Below are 16661 nucleotides of genomic sequence, written 5' to 3'. Positions count from 1 at the left end.
GACTGACGTACATAGAGCCTTATTCCACCAAAGCGCTTTACAGCGGCCTCTCATTCCCACACCGATGGCGGCAAGCTGCCATGCAAGGCGCCGGCCGGCCCGCTCATTGGGAGCAATTCGGGGTTCAGCGTCTTGCCCATGGACACCTCGACATGTGGCCAGCCGGGGCTCGAACCACAAATCTGCAGACCGTGCGATCATTAGACGGCGGCTCTACCTCCTGAGACACAGCCTCTACCTCCTGAGACACAGCCTCTACCTCCTGAGACACAGCCTCTACCTCCTGAGACACAGCCTCTACCTCCTGAGACACAGCCTCTACCTCCTGAGACGCAGCCTCTACCTCCTGAGACGCAGCCTCTACCTCCTGAGACACAGCCTCTACCTCCTGAGACACAGCCTCTACCTCCTGCGTCTTGCCCATGGACACCTCGACATGTGGCCAGCCGGGGCTCGAACCACAAATCTGCAGACCGTGCGATCATTAGACGGCGGCTCTACCTCCTGAGACACAGCCTCTACCTCCTGCGCCACAGCCTCTACCTCCTGAGACAAAGCCTCTACCTCCTGAGACGCAGCCTCTACCTCCTGAGACGCAGCCTCTACCTCCTGAGACGCAGCCTCTACCTCCTGAGACATAGCCTCTACCTCCTGAGACACAGCCTCTACCTCCTGCGCCACAGCCTCTACCTCCTGAGACACAGCCTCTACCTCCTGAGACACAGCCTCTACCTCCTGACCCACAGCCTCTACCTCCTAAGACACAGCCTCTACCTCCTGAGACACAGCCTCTACCTCCTGAGACACAGCCTCTACCTCCTGAGACACAGCCTCTACCTCCTGAACCACAGCCTCAACCTCCTGCGCCACAGCCTCTACCTCCTGAGACGCAGCCTCTACCTCCTGAGACGCAGCCTCTACCTCCTGAGACGCAGCCTCTACCTCCTGAGAAGCAGCCTCTACCTCCTGAGACGCAGCCTCTACCTCCTGAGACGCAGCCTCTACCTCCTGAGACGCAGCCTCTACCTCCTGAGACACAGCCTCTACCTCCTGAAACACAGCCTCTACCTCCTGAACCACAGCCTTAACCTCCTGCGCCGCAGCCTCTACCTCCTGAGACGCAGCCTCTACCTCCTGAGACGCAGCCTCTACCTCCTGAGACGCAGCCTCTACCTCCTGAGACGCAGCCTCTACCTCCTGAGAAGCCGCCTCTACCTCCTGAGACGCAGCTTCTACCTCCTGAGACGCAGCCTCTACCTCCTGAGACGCAGCCTCTACCTCCTGAGACGCAGCCTCTACCTCCTGAGACACAACCTCTACCTCCTGAGACACAGCCCCTACCTCCTGAGACGCAGCCTCTACCTCCTGAGACGCAGCCTCTCCCTCCTGCGCCACAGCCTCTACCTCCTGAGACACAGCCTCTACCTCCTGAGACACAGCCTCTCCCTCCTAAGACGCAGCCTCTACCTCCTGAGACGCAGCCTCTACCTCCTGAGACGCAGCATCTACCTCCTGAGACGCAGCCTCTACCTCCTGAGACACAGCCTCTACCTCCTGAGACACAACCTCTACCTCCTGAGACACAGCCTCTACCTCCTGAGACACAGCCTCTACCTCCTGAGACACAGCCTCTACCTCCTGAGACACAGCCTCTACCTCCTGAGACACAGCCTCTACCTCCTGAGACACAACCTCTACCTCCTGACCCACAGCCTCTACCTCCTGACCCACAGCCTCTACCTCCTAAGACACAGCCTCTACCTCCTGAGACGCAGCCTCTACCTCCTGAGACGCAGCCTCTACCTCCTGCGCCACAGCCACAGAAAGAGAGGAGGAGGGTGAGAGGAGGAGGGTGAGAGGAGGAGGGTGAGAGGAGGGAGGGATTGTGCAGTAATCAGTGGGAAGTATGTGTCCCTGATGTCCTTGTACAGCTGGCAGGTAGTTAAGAAGTGCAGCCCTGTTTCCACCTGGTTTTGTGTGCAGTGGGTGCACAGTCTGTCTGGTCTGGGGAGCCAGGTCTGCCTGTGGCGGCCTTTCTCCATGGCCAGGTTGTCTTCACTGAGTCTGTACATAGTCAAGGATTTCCTTAGCTTTGGGTCTGTCACAGTACTCAGGTATTCTGCCACTGTGTATGTTCTGTTTAGGGCCAAATAGCATTCCAATTTGCTCTGGTTTTTGGTTGATTCTTGCCAATGTGTCAGGTAATTTTCTTTTTGTTTTCTTATAATTTGGTTTAGTCTAATAGGTGGCTCTGCTTGTGACTGTGAGAGTCCCAGAACTAGCTGGCTGAGGGGGCATCTCCCTAGAGTCTCTCTGTGGGTAAGGGCTTTGTTGTGGAGCGTGTCAGGGTGACTTTCTTTTAGGTGGTTGTAAAATGTAAAAGCTCTCTTTTGAATTTTTATAATTTGTGGGTATCGTCCTAATTCTGCTCTGCATGCGTTATTTGGTGTTTTACGTTGGATACGAAGAATGGATTTGCAGAACTCTGCATGCAGAGTCTCAATTTGGTGTTTGTCCCATTTTGTAAAATCTTGGTCTCTCTCTCTGTCTCTCTCTCTGTCTCTCTCTCTCTCTCTCACACACACAGAGAGTTGCGCAAGCTTAAACAGGAAAGCCGCTCTCATTCTGTCTCTCCCACTCAGTACAGCCGCACACGCACATATGTATACAGAGAACAAGGCAGGCAGCAGGACCCAGCAACCACTTCCTCTGCCTTCCTGGAGAGAGAGAGAGAGACACACAGAGAGAGACAGAGACAGAGAGAGAGAGAGACAGAGAGAGAGAGAGACAGAGAGAGAGAGAGAGAGAGAGAGAGAGTGAGAGAGAGACAGAGAGACAGAGAGAGACAGAGAGAGAGAGAGAGAGAGAGACAGAGAGACAGACAGAGAGACAGAGAGAGAGAGGCCCAATCCCGATTCTCTTTTTTACCACTTCGGCTCGTTTTGGAGTCACTCGTTTTGGAGTCACTCGTTTTGGAGCCAGAGCCGTAGTGGTTCCCCGGGGGAAATGGGACAACCCTTCATGGGACAACCCTAATACGTCATCCGTAGTGTAATGAATGGGTTAATTCATAGTCAGGACAGCGCATGCGCCTTAGAGCGAGTTCATGATATACCACTAGGTGACTGACAGGTGGTTATACCTTTGTTGAACCCAGACTCAAGTGTCTTATGTCCAAGTGACATTACACGTAGTATCGTAGAAAAGCATTGACGCTCGCGATTCATTCACAACTTGAATGAACTTGAACGCTATCAATCGATCAAACAAGTCATCAAATAAAAAAGAATAATGCTTCATTATCATGGGGGAGAGAAGTTCTACCCGGGATTTGTGTCGTATCGACACCATTCAAATGGTTTCAGATTCCCTGTCCTCTCCCCTATCCGGGCACGTTTGAATTGTTATCCTAACCCACGGTAAACCACAGCTATTAACCCGCAAAGGGTGCCTCCGGGCACCGTGTTTGTCCGTGAATAACACCGGCTATGAAGGTGGTACAAACACAATACTACTTTGCTAACTTCACCATCGGTATACGGTCATTTTGAGCCATCAACCAACCCGCTGGCACCCCGGGAAGTTATGTTTCGAACCCCGAGAGCATGCATAAATGTCTATCCGGAAAGAGTACACTCTCCTCGGCCGCGGCACGCGCCTCTCCTCGGTAAGGCGGAGGAACGAAAAGCTTACAGCAGGCGGTCTCCCATCCAGGTACTAACACGGCCCAACCCTGCTTGATTTAGGACAACAGTGCAACAACTTCGAGGCTGAACTTTAGTTACATTTACGGCGTCATATGCCATCAAAGGGAAACATGGAAAAATGCATGACTTACAGATTTAATTTTATGACGTTACGAAATCCGATGTGACAGGAACGCCTATCATGCTGTCAAACACCACAGGTAATAATTTATTTCTAAATAAACATGATTGTACATCTCTGAAATGTGAATCGCGCACCAATTTATTTCTATTGGGAAGGCTGACGCCGGGGCAGCCTGTGACAAACGCGCTCCGGTGTCCTGCCCACTGTCCCAAGCGCTGTGGAACTTTCTATGTTAAGCACCTCGGCATAGCGGGGTACTCTTTTGTTATGCTTGTTATAAAGAAAAGGTCTATAATGCATTTAAATGAATGATACAACCCATTAATAATATTACCTAATAACAACTGCTCGGATTAGATTGCGGGTGCTGCTACATGGAAATAGGTCAAAATGCGCATCATGTACAAGTCAGACGAACGTTTGATAGATAACTTTACATATGTGTACCATCATCCGCTGTCAAACGCCACAGGTAATAATTGATTTATGATTGTACATCTCTGAAATGCTCGACTGTCATGCAGCGTTGCGTTACTGTAACGTTAGACACAGCACCGACATAAAAGCGATTTTTGGGTTATGCTTGTTATAAATAAAAGGTCTATAATGCATTGTAATGACATTAAACTAAGATAATACGATGGTTATCATATTTTTTCAAGTCTTTAATTACAAGTAATTCCAGAAAAAGTAAATGACATTTCAGGCTCGCTTCCGTATTACGAGAGCGAAAAGAACATTTCTGTAGATGTTTCGCAATGCATGCCGGAAGGGAGTCTCATGGCTCCGAATCGAACGAGGGTCAAGATTTTCTCAGAACGGAGCCAACCCTAACACTAAACCTAACCCTAACCCTAAATGAGTAATGAATTGGGACGCCACTACGGCTACACGTGAACGCGCAAAACGGAGATTAGGGTTGAAAACGGAGCCAGAGTGGTGAATTGGGATTCACCCAGAGAGTGACACAGAGACAGAGAGAGAGAGAGAGAGACAGAGAGAGAGAAAGAGAGAGACATAGAGACAGAGACAGAGAGAGAGAGAGAGAGAAAGAGAGAGACATAGAGACAGAGACATTGATTGAGAAAGAGAGAGACATAGAGACAGAGACATTGAGAGAGAAAGAGAGACTGAAAGTGAGAAAGAAAGAGAGAGAGAGAGAGGCGGCCAGGCACAGCACTCCCTCCAGTTAGACAGTTATGTGCTAACTGTTATGTGCTAACTGGTATGTGCTAACTGTTATGTGCTAAGCGGTATGTGCTAGCGGTATGATCATTGGCGAGAAAACTGGGAGAGAGAAATTATCTGCACACTTGAAAACACTAGCTCTTAACACTAAGTGTCAGGCTAGGAATCTTGGTGTCATAATTGACCCAGATCTAAATTTTGAAACTCATATTAATAATACTATTAAAACATCCTTCTACCATCTAAGAAACATCACTAAGGTACAATCATTTCTCTCCCAGGCAGACACCGAAAAATTAATGCATGCGTTTGTTACTAGTAGGCTAGATTACTGTAATGCTCTCCTGACGGGTCTCCCCCAAAAAATGATTAATAGACTACAAATGGTTCAGAATGCTGCTGCTCGTGTCCTTACTAGGACCAAACGAAGAGCGCACATCACACCTGTCTTGAGATCACTACACTGGCTCCCTGTCAGTTATAGAATAGACTTTAAGATCCTTTTACTAGTTTATAAATCACTCCACTGCGATGCACCCAATTACATGGTGGACATGCTCATAAGATACACACCAGCTAGACCCCTAAGGTCTAGTGGCACGGAACTTTTAATAGTGCCAGAGGCTAGGACAAAGAGATTTGGAGGATCAGCTTTTAGCATATATGCTCCTAGATTGTGGAACACCCTACCTGAGGGCCTGAGGTTGTCTAAAACTCAGGACATTTTTAAGCGTGACCTCAAAACCTACTTATTCAATGTCGCCTTTTGATACTACGGGAGACATTGGACATTATAGAACTAGGATCACTAGGCCATTACACCATACTCGTGTTTTGAGATTTGTGTTGACAGGAAAATGGACCCGGGTGCTGATGAGGCACTGTCAGCTCCAAATAGCACCTAGAGCAGTACTGGAACCGGTACAAGGGTGTACCAGGACCACCATCAGGTTGTATTGCTGTCATCTTTATTGTCTTTATTGTGTTGTTGCATCATAACTGTGCTTAAGATTCTCTTTTGGCAGGACCTGTGACCATCCGGATGCAGAACGATGCAAATATAACACTAAATTTATGGACAGTGTGTACGCCGATAATATGCAAGGAATTTTTCCTGGATACATGGCGTACAGGTTTTTGCCCTTGCTTGCTTGCTTTGTGCCGGTGGTCCTTGGCCTTCCCTTGGGGACCGCTGGGTACTGGTAGGCAAACTGGCTAGTAGTCGCTCTATTGGTAGAGGGCTGCAAGGGAATTTTTCCTGGCTACATAGTATACAGGTTTTTACTTTTGCCTGCTCGCGGCTCTGTCAGTATTGATTGATTGATTGACTGATTGACTGAACATTTTCATTGTGTAAAGCGCATTGAGTTGCATCTTGTAAGAAATGCGCTATACAAATAAAATTGTATTTGATTTGAATGAACGGACTCCACATTACGTTAACTGAAGTTTGTTAAATTGTTTGGGATTAATGTGAGTTTTCTATTTTCTCTTTCCAGTTTTACCCTTTTTTTTATCAATAAAACAACGTCATTTCTATAACCAGGTCTCGCTGGTTGGGAAGGCATTTCGTTTCTGCCTGTCAAATCATACTTAATCGGACTCGGAGTATGACAATGAGGAGAACATAACTGTTTATTGAGAAACAATTGATAGGCAGGCTGGGATACGTATATAAAGAAATACCCCAATGTCTAGATGTATAACATTTTATTGAACAGTGCAAGCATGTAGGCTTCTGGCGTGACACGGCTAGCCTAATTTCCGTTCATATGCCTTTTATCAGATAAAATAAAATAGAATAAAACTCTTTGAAAATAAATAGGCTTTAAATTAACTTGCAATGCGTATAGGCTAATTTCCGTTCGATGTTACAGCCTAGGCCTATGCCTTTTCTCAGATAGATAGGGGATAGCCCTGTAAGCTCATACGGGTCTGTATGTCGTCCTGAAGACCGGCTGTTAGATCATATCGCTGAAGTTTGTCTCCATCTTAGTGTAAATGTTGTCCGTTTCGTTTGTTATCCTTGTTATTGTGCGATAAAGTTAAGGCGCTCCGCTTCGGGCCACCATTTTCAGCTGAGCACCAAACACACACACACTCATACACACACAACACTGCCCGAGAGAGAAGGACCAGCCCCCTTTAGTTAGCCTATATATTCGTCTTTTTTAAAATAGAAGGAATCAGAATGTGAACTTTAGCGAATTGTATTCAAATTGTGCTTAGAGGGAATTATTTTCACCGGACATTATGTCCGACGAGTTTTCAATTTGTCGTACTTCAACAAATGTTACCGGACAAAGACCGGTAATTACCGGTTAACGGAAACCCTGCCACAGCTACACCACAGCTACAACACAGCTACACCACAGCTACACCACAGCTACAACACAGATACACCACAGCTACACCACAGCTACACCACAGCTACAACACAGCTACACCACAGATACACCACAGATACAACACAGCTACACCACAGATACAACACAGCTACAACACAGCTACAACACAGCTACACCACAGATACAACACAGATACAACACAGCTACACCACAGATACAACACAGCTACAACACAGCTACAACACAGCTACACCACAGATACACCACAGATACACCACAGATACAACACAGCTACACCACAGATACACCACAGATACACCACAGATACACCACAGCTACACCACAGATACAACACAGATACACCACAGATACACCACAGATACACCACAGATACACCACAGATACACCACAGATACACCACAGATACACCACAGATACAACACAGCTACACCACAGATACAACACAGCTACACCACAGATACACCACAGATACACCACAGATACACCACAGATACACCACAGATACACCACAGATACACCACAGCTACAACACAGCTACAACACAGCTACAACACAGCTACAACACAGCTACAACACAGCTACAACACAGCTACAACACAGATACACCACATCTACAACACAGCTACACCACAGCTACACCACAGATACACCACAGATACAACACAGCTACACCACAGCGAAGATCACCTCTGACCCCTCACGTCCTTTCTCCCTCTAGCCCCCTCCTCACTGTCATAACCCACATGCATGCGATTGCCTGTTGTCTATTTATTATTATTTTTGTCTGATGTTCTCTTTGTGCACTTCCTTGTTTTTGTCATTTGTGTGCTGCAGAGATGAATATGGTGTACCGAGAACACATTCCACGCTTTGGTCGTGTGGCTAATAAACTATCTACCTATCTATCCATCCTTCTATCCTTCTATCTATCTATCTATCTATCTATCTATCCATCCTTCTATCCTTCTATCTATCTATCTATCCATCTATCTATCAGTGGAAGGATTCAAACAGGGCCATTGGTTGGTTGGGACCAGAGGCCCATGACAGAACAACAACCAGTGGTAAAGGGAGATACAGATGTATGTAAGACCGATGACAGTTTATAATTACCACAGTAAGGCAACGAGGGTGGGCAGGAGACCCTGACCATCTGACCAGCTTCCCAGTGACAAACCCATTTTAACCAGTTTGGTTAAATTCAACCATGGCTTGCCGGTTAGCCACGCCTCCTTAATCTTCCTCTAGCGAATGGGATCCAGGCGTAGTGGCTGCTGACCAATGAGAACAGCGTTCGGGCAGGATCGGGCATTCTGATGCTTTTAAACGAGGCCTTAAAACCGACCTTTTTAATAGAGCCTTTTATTAGTCTTTTTTATTTACATTTTTTATTGTTTTATTGTTTTTAATCTGTAGCACTTTGAGATTCCCTTGTGTAAAGTGCAATACAAAATAAAATGTATTATTATTAGTGTTTGGAGTAGTGGCTGTTGTCCAATGAGAACTGTGTTTGGCCTCGGAGTCTGTTGAAGGCATTGGATATCCTCAACAATATCAACCTGCACATACCACATTTCTGCATACCTCTTTTTTGATATAGCCTCTAACTTATACATCTGTATAGACCATACTGTACATCTCTACCTTAACTGTACATAGCTACCTCAACTGTACATAGCTACCTTAACTGTACATAGCTACCTTAACTGTACATAGCTTACTTATATAAACTGATACCAATATATACTAATACCTCAATGTTACATTTCTAAATTACATTTAAATAAGGATTAATGCCAGGTGATTTGACGTTCAAAAATGTGCAAAGTATATCGCTTCTCCGAGGCTCAAAGACGCTGACAACATGGGAAAAACGGGAAAGTGCTGCTGTGTCCCTTGTTGTATGAATAAATCCGAGTATAAAAAACGATTGAACTGTCATTCTACCGCTGTAGTACACTGGTACTCTGGTGCTGTAGTACACTGGTACTCTGGTGCTTTAGTACACTGGTACTCTGGTGCTGTAGTACACTGGTACTCTGGTGCTTTAGTACACTGGTACTCTGGTGCTTTAGTACACTGGTACTCTGGTGCTTTAGTACACTGGTACTCTGGTGCTTTAGTACACTGGTACGGGGAAGTTTTGGTTTGGACCCGGAAATTGCCACACGTCACGTGTGACGTCACACTTAAGAACCGAAGAATTGCTTGATTGGTTGGCGTGGCTCGCTCGCGACTTGGGACGGTGTGTGACGTGAACCTGTCCCAGTCTGTATGAGCGCGACCAACGGTAACCAACGGTAAGGACTCCTCTTAACACTCATCAATTAATTTGTAAATGTCAATAAGAAGATACCAATGATATTATTTTGTTAGAAAACAAATTCGGAAACGTTATATATTATATATTGTATGTTAACCGTCGAATTTAATGTTAAGCTAGCAACAGTATGTTAGCTAGCTAACGCCTCCCTGCTGTATGTTCCTCACACAGACAACGACCGCTCCTGTCACCAGGGTTTTTCCTGCATAGATAATTATGAGGCGGCCGCCTCCATCATATTTCTAGCCGCCTCCAGCTCTCGACAAAACTCTGACGGTCGTATTTTCTCCAAGCGTTGCACTCTGTGGATTTCTGTCTGCAATTGCGGCACTGAGCCGACGTGGTGGCGGGGGCGCTGTTTCGCAAATAAGTTATCTTTCGTTTTTGCTAGAGAAACAGCTGATAGTTCATGTTGACTGCTCAAGGAGAATACATATTTGAAAGTACAGAATGCCTGAGAGCCTTATATTGCATTATACTACATTATATTTTGAATGGTCATCTGGTGCCTGAATATTGTGTTTTCCTTTACATGAATAATGACATTTCCACCATAAATTGATGCAGAAAGAGCACAAATTGGTGCATATCAATTCACCAGAATGAAAGAAATTAAGTATGCTCGTTTGACCCCCAGACAGCCCTGCTTCATGGGTCCCCCCGATGTCAAACACCACTGGTACCACCTCCGCCTCATTTTGAGCCAGGAAAAACCTGCTGATTATAGATTAACACTGACAGATTAAACAGTGTGGTTGACTGGGAAACTGCTGTCCGAGAGTTTAATTACACAACGCAATGAGAAGTCTGTTACATAAACTAGGCATGAATTGCGCAAAAGTCGCTGAAAAAAAAAAAACTCTGGCCATCTGCATTAGTAGGGCCCAGCAGTGCAGACCCGTTATGCCACTGATCACTATCATGTTGTATATAATCACTATTTGCACTCTTATCACTGTGCTTATTAGGGATGTTACGCTCGACGCAGTAGTCACGACACGGCGTCTATCTTCCGACGCAATGTGCGTCGATACAAATGTATCGATGCTTGTGTCAAATGGCAAAAACCACGTGACTACTCGAAGAAAGATTCGTACGTCACACACGCACATCTGACGCGTGTGTCAGTCGTTCCGCAAACGGGGCAGTGTTCCAAGTTTGGTACTGCATAAAATGACGTTGAACTCTCTCATATTCACTCATATTCACTCATATTCGAGGGTTGTAGTCAGAGTGGAGACATACGGACGCTAGACAGAATACATTTATTGACAGAGACAGAGATAGAGATAGAAATAGACATGAGATTGGTAGATATTGATAGATAGATATATAACATACAGAGATAGTCATAGATTCATAATTGCAACACATAGGCTAGCCAGATAGATACACATAAAAAAACGTTGCCTGTTCATGTACACAAGCAATAAATATTTGATTGTTCACATAAGCACAAGTCTGTCCAGTTTCCACAATGTAGCCTTGTTTTGCACTCTTTCCCTGTTCCACGAGCACGTCCCAACACTGTTGACCCTGTTATGACATGTTGACCATTTATATCTGCTCCAATTGTCAAACAGCCATGTCCCACACATGCCGAAATGTCATTCCGATTTGTATCCTTACATGTCAAGGGGATAGTGGAGTGAATTGGACTGGTGATCGGAAGGTTGTGAGTTCAAATCCTGCCTGAAACACCACCACTAGTGTGCCCTTGAGTACTACAATTACTCCAGGGGGAATGTCCCTGTAAGTAGCTTTTGGATTAAAAGCGTTTGCTAAATGGCAAATTCTATTCTATTCATATCAGAAATGGACACAACAGTAAAAAAAATAAAGCATTTATTTATTTATTCATATATGTATTTATTATAGTCTACTAGACACACCAACTTTTAAGACCACATATATGGCCACATACACATCGACACAGTTTGTCACAGCACCTTTATTGAACAAGACATCGCAGATGACGGTGGGCTTATTGTATTTTGCCTCAAATTCCTGACTTGTGAATAAGTCGATACAGCCGCCATACCACGACCTGACCAGCGATGTCATTGTGGAGCTGCTGTACCACGACCTGACCAGCAGATGGCAGTATAGGCAGTACCATGACCTGACCAGCAGGTGGCAGTATGGAGTTGCTGTATCGACTGCATCGAAAGATCGACACTTTTTCCGACACAATTGTGTCGAACGTGTCAATTGCGTCGAAAGCTTTGTTTCCCCCATCACTAGTGCTTATAGAATGAAAACGTCATGAATGCACTCTGACATAATATATGAAGTATCTGAAAAGCAGAGCAGCTAGCCATAGCTGCAATGAGAGTTTACATACATGTTTACAAAGTTAGGGAGGGAGGGGGGGGGGTGGCAGTGTGTGGACATTGATGCAAGATCTAGAGTCAGCCTTGTGTCATCAGTGTTCTAGAATCAGCCTTGTGTCATCAGTGTTCTAGAATCAGCCTTGTGTCAACAGTGTTCTAGAATCAGCCTTGTGTCATCAGTGTTCTAGAACCAGGCTTGTGTCATCAGTGTTCTAGAATCAGCCTTGTGTCATCAGTGTCCTAGAACCAGGCTTGTGTCATCAGTGTCCTAGAACCAGGCTTGTGTCATCAGTGTTCTAGAATCAGCCTTGTGTCATCAGTGTTCTAGAATCAGCCTTGTGTCATCAGTGTTCTAGAATCAGCCTTGTGTCATCAGTGTTCTAGAATCAGCCTTGTGTCATCAGTGTTCTAGAATCAGCCTTGTGTCATCAGTGTTCTAGAATCAGCCTTGTGTCATCAGTGTTCTAGAATCAGGCTTGTGTCATCAGTGTTCTAGAATCAGGCTTGTGTCATCAGTGTTCTAGAATCAGCCTTGTGTCAACCAGGGTTTCCGTTAACCGGTAATTACCGGTCTTTGTCCGTTAAAATCTATTGAAGTCCGACAAATTGAAATGTCTTCGGTCATAATGTCCGGTGAAAATAATTCCCTCTAAGCACAATTTGAATACAATTCGCTAAAGTTTAATTGTCACATTCTGATTTCTTCTATATTAAAAAGACGAATATATAGGCTATATATTTATTTTATTAGTATATGATTTGACGCCGGCATGATGATGACTCCGCGAAACAGCGGTGGCAGGGTTGCCAGATGGGATTTTACAGCCTAACGGCCAAGCTCCACCTGCTGCGTTGCGTCAACTCGCCATCGGCGTTGCGTCAACTTCCCGTTGTCCAAGCTCCACCTGCAGCGTTGCGTCAACGTCAACGTTCTACTCTAGCTCCACTGGCATTTTTTGTATACGGGAGTAATTTCACCCTTGACTGCAATTATGTCCACAACAATAACAACATCATACAGAACATTTTCCAATCAGGGTAATATTTTATCTACATATTCCCAAATAGATAGTTGCTAGTTCAGTAGATGTTCAACTAACTGTCAACAACATTTCAACTAACTAACCACTCATCCTAAACCTTGTCCTAACCTTAAATCTAACCCTATCCTTAACCATAAATCTAGTTACATATCAACAGCAACAACTAGTCGCATATAAAAAATAATATTTTTCGACCTCAAGGATCAGCCGTTCGTCGTCCATTCCTGCAACAAGCTTTCAAGCACCTGTGGTGATTGACAGCTGACTCGCGTGAATAGCAATTCGCAATAGCTGAGTACTTGGCTACAAGCATTTTCAATCTGGTATTATCTCTATTAACCGCTGTGGTGATTTAACAGCTGATTAAAACATTATAATATATATAAGCCTATATATCATAATATCAAGTGCACTACAAACAGAGCAAAACAATAAAACAACACCAGAAAACAACCAATAGGCTATACAATTATAACCAACAACTACAATTGTAAATATACAATATGTCATTTGTCGCATATAAAAAATAATATTTTTCGACCTCGAGGATGAGCCGTTCGTCGTCCATTCCTGCAACAAGCTTTCAAGCACCTGTGGTGGTTGACGCCCCACGTGGGCGCCCCACGGCGCCCACGTGGGGCGTCTCATTGTGACGTCTGCGTCCATCCACCGTCAAAAATCAAACTTTTTTGAAAGTCTACTTTGGACGCAGCCATCGGACGCAACGCTGACGCAACGCAACGCAGCAGGTGGAGCACCTTTCATTGATTACAATGCATTTGATCCCAATTTCGGACGCAACGCACATTAGACGCAACGCTCGATGGCCATGGTAGAGCTTGGCCGTAACCAGTCTATTACCGCTAAACCCAGTAGCCCATTCGGCGATAACCCGGCCCATCTGGCAACCCTGCTTTTAACCTGCAAACGTTGCAGCTCAAAGTGCTCATAGCGAGCGAGAGGTAAACATGGAAAGACAAGTAAGCTTAACAATGACTTCATGAAACCAAGCTACAATGAGTCTGGGGAGAAGTCTGACTCTGAAGAGATGGAGGTAGTGGCTCCTCCAGTCAGAAAGTCTCAAGGGTTCCGAGTTGAATGGAAAGAACATTTCCCCTGGCTGCGTTTAGATGGGGAAGGAAAAATGTTCTGCTCACCGTGCAAAACATTGTGGAGGAATAACGGATTCACGAGAGGAGCAACGAATATGAGAATGTCGGCTCTCACTGATCACAGGCGGTGCAGTGAGCACATATCGGCGGTCAGTTTGAGGCAACAGCAAACCGCTATGCAAGGCCACTGTGAGCAGGCTAATGAAACGGCTAACAATAAGCTACAAGTTGCATTTCACATGGCAAAAAATGGCATCGCATGTCATCAGTATGTGGGACTGACGGAGCTACTGAAAGCAGTTAAGTTCATTTAAAGCCTATTTATTTTCAAAGAGTTTTATTCTATTTTATTTTATCTGATAAAAGGCATATGAACGGAAATTAGGCTAGCCTATGTGTCACACCAGAAGCCTACATGTAACCTCTTGCACTTTTCAATAAAATGTAATAAATCTAGACATTGTGGTATTTCTTTATATACGTATCCCAGCCTGCCTATCAATTGTTTCTCAATAAATAGTTATGTTCTCCTCATTCTCATACTCCCAAGTCCGATTAAGTATGATTTGACAGGCAGTTAAACTAAATGCCTTCCCAACCAGCGAGACCTGGTTATAGAAATGACGTTGTTTTATTGATAAAAAAAAGGGTAAAACTGGAAAGAGAAAATAGAAAACTCACAATAATCCCAAACAATTTAAAAGACTTCAGTTAACGTAATGTGGAGTCCGTTCATTGATCGATGCAGTCTGTTCACTTCCCAGTGTGGCGCGCGTTCAGCGCTGGACATAATGGCATAGCGCGCATGCGAATCATGAAAGCCTATATTATATTTATTATATAGCTCGCATCTAATCGTATCGGATGAGAAATAGACATTAAACGGCATATATAGGCTACACAACAGTAATCACCGCGACAAACAGCTATATTATATTTTAATATGATGACCGGAATATCTCACGTTTGTCCGGTAAATTGAAATCTTCCCGGACACGTTGACCGGCACAATTTTTTTCTAACGGAAACCCTGGTCAACAGTGTTCTAAAATCAGCCTTGTGTCAACAGTGTTCTAGAGTCAGCCTTGTGTCAACAGTGTTCTAGAATCAGCCTTGTGTCATCAGTGTTCTAGAATCAGCCTTGTGTCAACAGCAGTGGCGTAGCGGACGGGCCCGCAAGTGACGCACCGCGGGGGGGCCCCAGCCACTAGGGGGGCCCCCTAACATTGGATACAAACTTTTTTTAAAAAAAATTTTTTTATATAAAACAAAGAAAATAAGTGGTCCTTCATTGTGTCAACCTTAATTTTAATATATAGACCTATATTTAAAAATATATACATAGTTAGCCGTATCCAATAGCAACATGATTTTGACGTCACACGTCTTGGCAGCGAGACACAAGGAGAATGAGCAAGCGAAAATACCTCAGCGGTGCGCAAAAACGGGAACTTTCCTATAAAAAGGAACAAAATTCAGCGAAACTTAGAAAAATGTCATCTTTTCTATTACCCAATGCAGCTTCTGAGACTAACGCGGGTAGGGATGCGATTAGCGCTGTGTCAGGGACAAACGTCGTCGATGCACCTGTTGCTAGCAGCACCACTGTGCAGGCCAGTGTTACTGCAGCTAGCATGGCGCGGGCTGACCCGGCCGACGACAACGAGGACCCTCCACCTGACCAGTCTACTAGCTGCACTCCCACTGATCAACCAGGCGAGGAGTCTGAGGATGCTATTATTAATCTAGAGAAGGCAACAACGACCACAGGTGAGTATGAGTATCCATCAGACAGAGCCAATTTCCCAGTGGATTTAACGGATCCTATGCTAAAGAGGACCGTACTTGAGTTGGAATCGTGTAAACCCGAGGGACCCTTTCCGAGGGATAAAAACGGCAGATGTTTCTCACAAGATTATTATTGCAAACGGTCTAAACTGCATGGGTTGTAAGATCCCTCGTAAATGGCTATGCTATTCTCCAAAGATGGACCGTGTCTATTGTGAACCGTGTTGGCTTTTTGCGGATAGGAGGTGCCCATCCCACCAGCTCTCCTGGACTGTCGGAATTAATGACTGGCAAGGCCTCTCAGGCAAAATAAAGAAACACGAATCGTCCCGCAGTCATCTAGCAGCATGTGTGGCATACGATACCTGGAAAAACGACCTTACAGTGGATGCACAACTTGATAGCGAGTACAAACGTCAGGTTAGCTTTTGGACCCAAGTCTTAACCAGGATCACAGACGTCACACTGACATTGGCTTCTTGTAACCTTGCTTTTCGAGGGCATCGTGAGAAACTGGGTGAGATAAACAGTGGGAATTTTTTGTCAGTAATAGAGTTGTTAGCTCGATATGATCCCATTTTGCAAGAGTTACTTGATAGAAGAAGCAACGTTAATTATTTAAGCCCTTCAATTCAAAACGAATTGATTGCGTTGCTATCACAGAAAGTACGGGA

The 16661-nt window shown here is 45.1% G+C and overlaps 1 protein-coding gene across 1 annotated transcript in view; it reads right to left on the bottom strand.

Moving 5' to 3' along the window:
* LOC308175182 (sister chromatid cohesion protein PDS5 homolog A-like) overlaps nucleotides 1–16661 on the bottom strand; it is a gene marked incomplete at both ends in the record, with an annotated part of 38938 nt that overhangs the window by 18290 nt on the left and 3987 nt on the right. The window lies entirely within an intron of this gene.

The sequence above is a fragment of the Nansenia antarctica genome (genome assembly GCF_963989245.1).
Source record: "Nansenia antarctica genome assembly, contig: SCAFFOLD_223, whole genome shotgun sequence".
NCBI classification, from domain to species: Eukaryota; Metazoa; Chordata; class Actinopteri; order Argentiniformes; family Microstomatidae; genus Nansenia; species Nansenia antarctica.
This window is presented reverse-complemented; position numbering and strand designations above follow the sequence as displayed.